The 7,265-nt window shown below is 39.1% G+C and overlaps 1 long non-coding RNA gene across 1 annotated transcript; it reads left to right on the plus strand.

Annotated features, from left to right (window-relative positions):
* The first annotated feature begins 574 nt into the window (after positions 1-574).
* On the plus strand, positions 575-7,265 carry LOC122083618. Its single transcript, XR_006141686.1, has 3 exons — positions 575-728; positions 6,930-6,999; positions 7,158-7,265. It is a non-coding gene; the product is annotated as an uncharacterized LOC122083618 (long non-coding RNA).

Below are 7,265 nucleotides of genomic sequence, written 5' to 3' on the forward strand. Positions count from 1 at the left end.
ATGTGCGTTTGTACTAGCAATGTATTGTTCTTTCTCCCATATTCATACATCAAAGGGCCATGCTAGCTTTTAAAAAACACTCTCCAGTATAACAATTGGGAAAAATAACCCTACTCGGTCATATTCCCCATACACCCTTTTTCGCAGGGCTTGTGAAATGACACTCTTGCCCCCTGGGTGGATATCTGTGGATACTCCCCCATTGACCCAGGCGCTATGCATGGAAACCATGGGACCATGTTCTTCATCCCTAATATATTATGTATATAAATACGAGAAAAATAATGTTACTTAGATGTGTGGTCTCTGTCCCAGACACAAATTGGGTGCAATGATAATTCCACCCTTATTGTAAATGATAAGTACAAAAATCCATCAATATTGATACTAACGTGTATTCACTAAATGAACCCCATGCTGGTGGTGGAGGGGCGATGCGAGCAGTTAGCATTCTTCGTTATGATATCGAGAAAAGTTTTGCATGAGCGTCGTATCACTCACTGGCATGTGGCTGAGACTTCAGACCACGAAAATAGAATAATACTCTTTCCAATTACATGCAATGTCCGAACTATCCCTCAAAATCTGATTTCCATCGCCGAATTACTCTTCGATGCTCAGCCCTCTGCCCTCATTATAAGAATCGAAATTAGGGTTTTTTCAAACCCTTCACAAAGTTTGCCGAATTGTTGCAGAGGCTGCTATCTTCTTCTCGCGCCGGAGCTCAGGTACATTGCAGATCTCTCCTCTTTACCCTTATTCTCGCCGCTCTCACTCCTCTTCCTTTTATCCTATGCTTATTAACTAGAATCAAGTCAAAATAGGAAATTCCAGGTCGAGTTTCATACCGATCATTATTTGCAACATTTACTGGCCTTGTCTATAACGACGGGGGTATTCTTATCGAGATCGGCCTCAACTAGGGGAAGGACGTCACTGACTTTGGGGCCGGCAAAGCGGAGAACAGAGGCCATGGATCTTGACGACGACGAGGACGAGGATGAGATTGAAGGGTGCTCTCCCTGCTGGCGGGGGTGAGCAGATGGTACACTGTTTATCCCAGCGAGTAAAATCTACTTGCTGTCGTCCACGTTCCACCTCGAATCGTTTGTGCTTGCGCTCGAACTCGACTGAGCCACCCCTTCTATCTTTCTCTATCTCAATCTCACTATTTCTTTCACTCTCTGGGCTTCGTGCTTCTGTTCTATATCTATTTGTTATTTTTTCTCTTCTAGGGTTTCATATCCCATCCTTAATCAGTTACTTTTTTTTTTTTTTATTAATTATTACCTTCATTTTCCTGATCTGCACTCTGATCGGTTTTTTTTTTTCTTGGGTACTTTGTCACTTCTAAGTTAAGAACCCTGTTTGCTTTTTGACTAACGCCATTGCTGCCACTCGGGTGTCTTATTTCACCTCTCTTCTTAGAAGAAACTCTGATTTCCCACTTAGGTAAACACTTCTTTTTATTTAATCTGGGGTTTCTGTCCAATTGGGTTTAATATGTGGGTGATAGGGTCGACAGATCTGAGTTTTTTTGTTCAATTTGGTTGGTTTTGAGTTTAGGATGGGAGCATAAGAAAAAAGTTTTTAAGTTGGGTGAATTTAGTGAGATCTCGACTGGAATTTTCGGATTCTGCTTCCAATTTAGTCACTTTATGGCTTTATGGTTGTTGTTTTGATTACTATTGGATTTTTCAATGAAACGGGTTCCTTTTAAATTGTTTGGGTAGTCCACAAGTGGGTTTGATCTTATTTTTGGGTTACTTATTATTTGAACAGTTAAGTGTGGCCATTGAAATGTCCATTGAATTGTTGTAGAACATTGCTTGATTCAAGTAACTGTTCCATAAATGCTCTCTTTCTCTCGCTCTATGTGTGTGTGTGTGTGTGTCTATATATATATATATATATAAATATAAATATAACGAGTGTTTGTGAGGTTCTGTTCGGGCTCTCATGGCTGTTTTTATGCAGCAATTTGCATCAAATATATTAGTGTTCACAGAGTCTTTTGAAGATGGCAATGCTGCTTGAATTTTATTTTTGTCTTTTGATGAACAAGGAATGGATTTAATGAGGCAAATGTATCAATTAGAACAATGGATCCTCTTCATTTTCCTACTAGCAACAAGAATTGTTAAAGTTAAGCAATAATTTTTACAGAGGAATCACCTTTTTTTTTTCTTTATTTTCTTTTCAAAATCGTGCAAGGCATGAATCATGTAAGAGCTTGTGGAGCTAATGAGCTATTAAGTTGGACTAGATTGTATATTGTAATCAAGAAAATATGGATGAGAGTTTTTTTCAGTACAAGCTTTGTAAGGACTGAAGAGCTTGTTGCTTCTGGGTTCTAATTAAAGTGAGACTGGTACTTGTATTGTGTGTTCCGCTTAAATGATCGAGGTTTCAATTTCTAGGCGGTTTCTGCCATGATATCTTGGATTTCAACCAGAACTTAGGATTTTTTTTGCTAATCGAAACCTAGGTTTAGTGGCCCAGAAAATATATCTTTTTCATCATTTTTTGTGCTGACTATTTTTACTAATTTGCATATATTTCATGGATTAGTTTGACAAAAAACACCCAAAATGATACTTGTGGTTTGGACCCAAGTTTACTAGTTTACGCTGAATGTTGCTATACACTAGCCCTGTCATAAATACTGACTTCATATAACTTAGTTACTGGAAATGTAACTATGCAATTATAACAATCAGAAAAATTAATTAGGTTAGGAAAATACAAGTACACTTACTAATCGCTACCACATGAAGTTTCTTGGTGGGTCTAGTCATAGTTGTCAAGGCGTTGTTCTTAGGTGTCCATGCGGTTTTGTAGGGTCTATGCAACTCTAAAAACATCACTAAAAACCAAAAGAGCGTAAAAAAATGCTAAGGTTTTCCTCAGATTTAAAAATTTCATAAATCTAATTGTGATAGAACATCACAATAAACCAAAAGAGGGTCAAAATATCATAAGGATAACCAGAACATAACTCCTTCAATATAAATCAGATTGAAGCAAATTTTGGATTATTTGGAAAGATGCTTTTGTGCCCTAAAAGTTCTATGTAAAAAGAAAATCATTTGACATTCAAACTTCTTAGACAGTAAAAAAGTTTTCCCAAATGTTGATTTTTGATGACTTGATGTGGTTTAATGTTGATTTTTGATATAAGTTATATGTAGCATACTAAATAATGTTTGATAAGAGAGAAATAGAAAATGACCATTGGGTGCCTTGTTGCCTAAGCGCTAAGGCACCCGTCCACTACCTTGGGTCGCCTTGCCTCCTTGATAACTATGGGTCTAATCCACGAGCTGTGTACCACTAAAGATGTCGATGATGCTATCCCGAATGCGACATGTATGTATCTCATAACATATTATGTGTCCAACACCATCTTTGTGTTCTAATTCTTCAAAAAATTAGATTTGGGAGAAAAAAATAGATTACTTACAAGCTCCAATCAAGTAAGTCCAAGTTGTAGAAGGGTTGAATGAGTAGTATTATGCCAAAAGTAGAAAGAAATCAGTTGGTTTTGCTAGTTTTTGGAAAATCTCCTTATGCAGTGTTGAAACTTGCGAAACTCCCAACTCTTGATTGAAACCAAGTGTAGAAACTTGCGAAACCTGTCGAAACAGGGTCAAAACCTGGTACAACCCAGTTTCAAACCTTGGTTATGCTTAGACAAGGTAGAAACAAAGTTGTTTTGACCGAAACTAAGAACTATGGTTCCACTCATAGTTGTCAAGGTGTTGCTTAGGCAGTCATGTACCTTGGTTGCCTAGGCGGGTCACCTTTTATCTTGACCCCACCTCAAATGCCTTGAGTTGTCTAGATGCCGTGACAACGTGACAACTATGGTTCCAATTTAGCATGGGTTTGACTTATTGTGTATTAATGTTAAATTCAGCTACAACCTGTGTTTGCCATTGAAGAGCAATGAGATGGTGACCTCTATTTCATGGTTTTGTTTAAAGTGTACCAAGGTAGTGCAACCTTAACTCGGGGAACCTGTGGCGCAATTGTTAAGTTGCACTATTGCAACATGTTGCTCACTGGTTCGAAACTTGGAAACAACCTCTCTTGCTAAGCAGGGGTGTTAGGCTGCGCACATTTGCCCCTCCCAAACCTTGCAGTAGCGGGAGCCTCGTGCACTAGGTTGCTCTTTTATTTATTTTTATTATTTAAAGGTAGTGCAACCTTGTTCAACATATGCTAAGGTAGTGCAACCTTGTTCTACCCATGAGGGCTACATGCATCCAATTGATCCTGGGTGATACATTGTTCAACATTTGCTGTTCCATTGTACTCAACGGAATTTATTTCTTTCTCATGCATACAGCCATCAATCCATGCCTATATTTTTGTGTTATTGATATGTTATGGGTCTATGTTTTCTTGATTTATTATAACAGGTTAACAATATTTTTTAGAATGATTAATGTCGGTGATATCTCAAAATTTCTCCCTCTTTTTATTGTATATAGAGACAAAAATGGAAAAAGAGGTGGCCTGGGGCATCTAAGGATTGCTCATCTCTGTCTAGCCCTGGAATGTCAAAAATAGGGGCTGGTGGCATCTATCAGAGGCCAGGCCAGCCCATTCCGATCCAATCAGGGCTAGGGTTCTGGGCTGGGCCGAGTTAAGGGGACCTAGGCTTGGTTTAAAAAATTCTGCCTGTTGTGGCCATGTTGCCCCCCTATTAGATATGCTATTTTGCACATCGACTGTTTAACATCATTTGATGTTTAGACATCATTTAGCTATAATGTGCATTTGGTTCTGTTCCAGTTGGAGGGGCTAACCAATTTTTGGGATAGATGGAGGAAGCTTCAATTCTTTTTTGCTTCATGTACCTATTTCATAGTTATCTAGATAATTGAATTGATTAGAATGTCCAGGCGCCTTTTCTGTCACGTCGGAATTGTGTCTTTGTAATCCAAGTATATCATTATTTCTAATTGCACGAACCTTCTGGAAGAAGGTAAGGTTGTTCCATTGTGACCAAGTGCTCATGAGTTTGAGTCAGGACCGTGTAGCGGGGGTTATGCTGCATACATTATGACCCTCCTGAGACCCCGAGCGGCGGGAGCCTTGTGCGTTGTGTACGCCCTTTTTATTTTCATGAACCTCTTAGACATGGTGTTTGTCAAGACAGCTACATGTTTGTCCTTGAGATTTTCATTCCATGCTTTTTTTTTTTTTGGGTAATTTACAACGCCACCCCCTGGAGAATGCCAATATTAGAGGGACACCCCCTCTCTTTCACCAAATTGGACTTGGACCCCCTACCGTCAGTCAACGTTACATAATATACCAAGAATGTTGACATCAGCAGTTAATATTTTTTCTAAATTCCATTTTGCCCTTCAAAATAATGGAGTACCAAAATTGCCCTTAATGGTTCTATTCCCAAGTCAGCCTCAATGAGTTGAGAAGAAGAACGGGTAGGCTTGCAGATCGGCGGCTGCGAACACTCTTTCGACGACGGCGAACTACGGCAGCGAACCCCCTCCAGCGACTACGGCGGCGAACCCCCTCCAGCGACTACGGCGGTGAACCCCCTCCATCGACTACTGCGGCTGCGAACACTCTTTCGACGACGGCGACTACGGCAGCGAACCCCCTCCACGACGGCATATGCAGGTTCGTGGGTCTATCTTCGGCGTCTCGTTGAGCACACAAAATCCCAATAGAGAACTAGAGATCAAAATGGGGAAAATAGAGAAGAGAAAAAAAAACAAAAACAAAAACAAAAACAAACAAACATATCTTCTCGCCTGCGACAGAAACTGGATGGGAAGCACTGCTCGCTGGGGACAAAAGGAGAAGTATTTTCCGGCGACTGCCCTCTCTATCTCTGTTGGAACTCGTCTGAACCCTTGGTCGCAGGTAGGGAGAAGAGGAGAGAAGGAGAGAAAGAGAGAAGGAGAGAAGGAGAGATAAAAGGGTAAGGAGGGGTATTTTTGGGATAATGAAAAATGTCTAATTTATCAGTTTTTACTCATAAGGGCAAAAACGTCATTTCAAAGCATCATATAACGTTGACTGACGGTAGGGGGTCCGAGTCCAATTTGGTGAAAGCGAGGGGGTGTCCCTATAATATTGGCATTCTCCAAGGGGTGGCGTTGTAAATTACCCTTTTTTTTTTTGTGGAAATTTTCATTCCATGCTTTGATGTAACAGTAATGGAAGATGAAATTATTAAGATGGTACATGTTTGCAGTAGTGTCTTTTGGTAATGCTTTGACAAAGCTGTACAGCATATCTGGAACTTTTTGGTGTTTTTCTTGCATTTTTGACTTGGTTTATGAGAATTGTGTGCTCAGGTCCAGTATCTCAATTCTCATGTCTCATTATATTCATTTTTCTTTGAATGATGAAGGAAAAAAAATGAAATAATTATGCTTGCCACTTGGTTGAATAACATGGCTGTAGCACACTAGCACAAGTACTTAACTTTTTTTTTGAAGTGTCCAAGTTTGTTACTGATGTATTACTAGTGGTATTGGAAGATTAAAACGGGATTAGATAATGCCAGTGAAAGCCTACTATAAAGGTGTTTCATATATTAGGAATCACCACAGTTAATTCCGAACCCTCCAGCAGAGTGCATGCTGATCATCCCTTCAATTGGTGGCATCATTGGTTGGGATCAAGAGATTCGTAGAAAGATTTGCAAATTAAAAGAGGGATTTTGCTTGGATAAAGTTTTTAAATTTCCATTCATTGCTTCATAAAAAAAAATTCCCTGGTGTTCTAATACCTATATTTTAGTGTTTTCTTATTTTGTTTGTTTTAATGTGGAGGTTGGATCCTTCTTATTTAAAAACTCCAGAGGTCTTGTCAATAAATTCTAGTCCAGACATCCTTGCAAATGTGTTTGTATGTAGCCTAAATTGTTTAAACTTATTTTACAGTAATGGCGGGAGTGGCACCTGAAGGATCACAATTTGATGCTCGTCAATATGATACCAAAATGAATGAATTGTAAGTTCTACCATTTTGTTCATGTTGTCTAGCTAGTTTCTAGTCTCTGCTGATTGTCATGTATGTTGTTCTCTGTGTTTATTGAAGTGTGATTTTTTATATTTTTTTATACCATATGCTGACTTTTTATTGATATTGGCTTGTTAATATGGTTCCAGGCTTGGATCTGATGGGCAGGAATTCTTTACTTCATATGATGAGGTATATGACAGTTTTGATGCTATGGGCTTGCAAGAGAATCTTTTGAGGGGCATCTATGCATACGG

The sequence above is a fragment of the Macadamia integrifolia genome, chromosome 7 (assembly GCF_013358625.1).
Source record: "Macadamia integrifolia cultivar HAES 741 chromosome 7, SCU_Mint_v3, whole genome shotgun sequence".
NCBI lineage: Eukaryota > Viridiplantae > Streptophyta > Magnoliopsida > Proteales > Proteaceae > Macadamia > Macadamia integrifolia.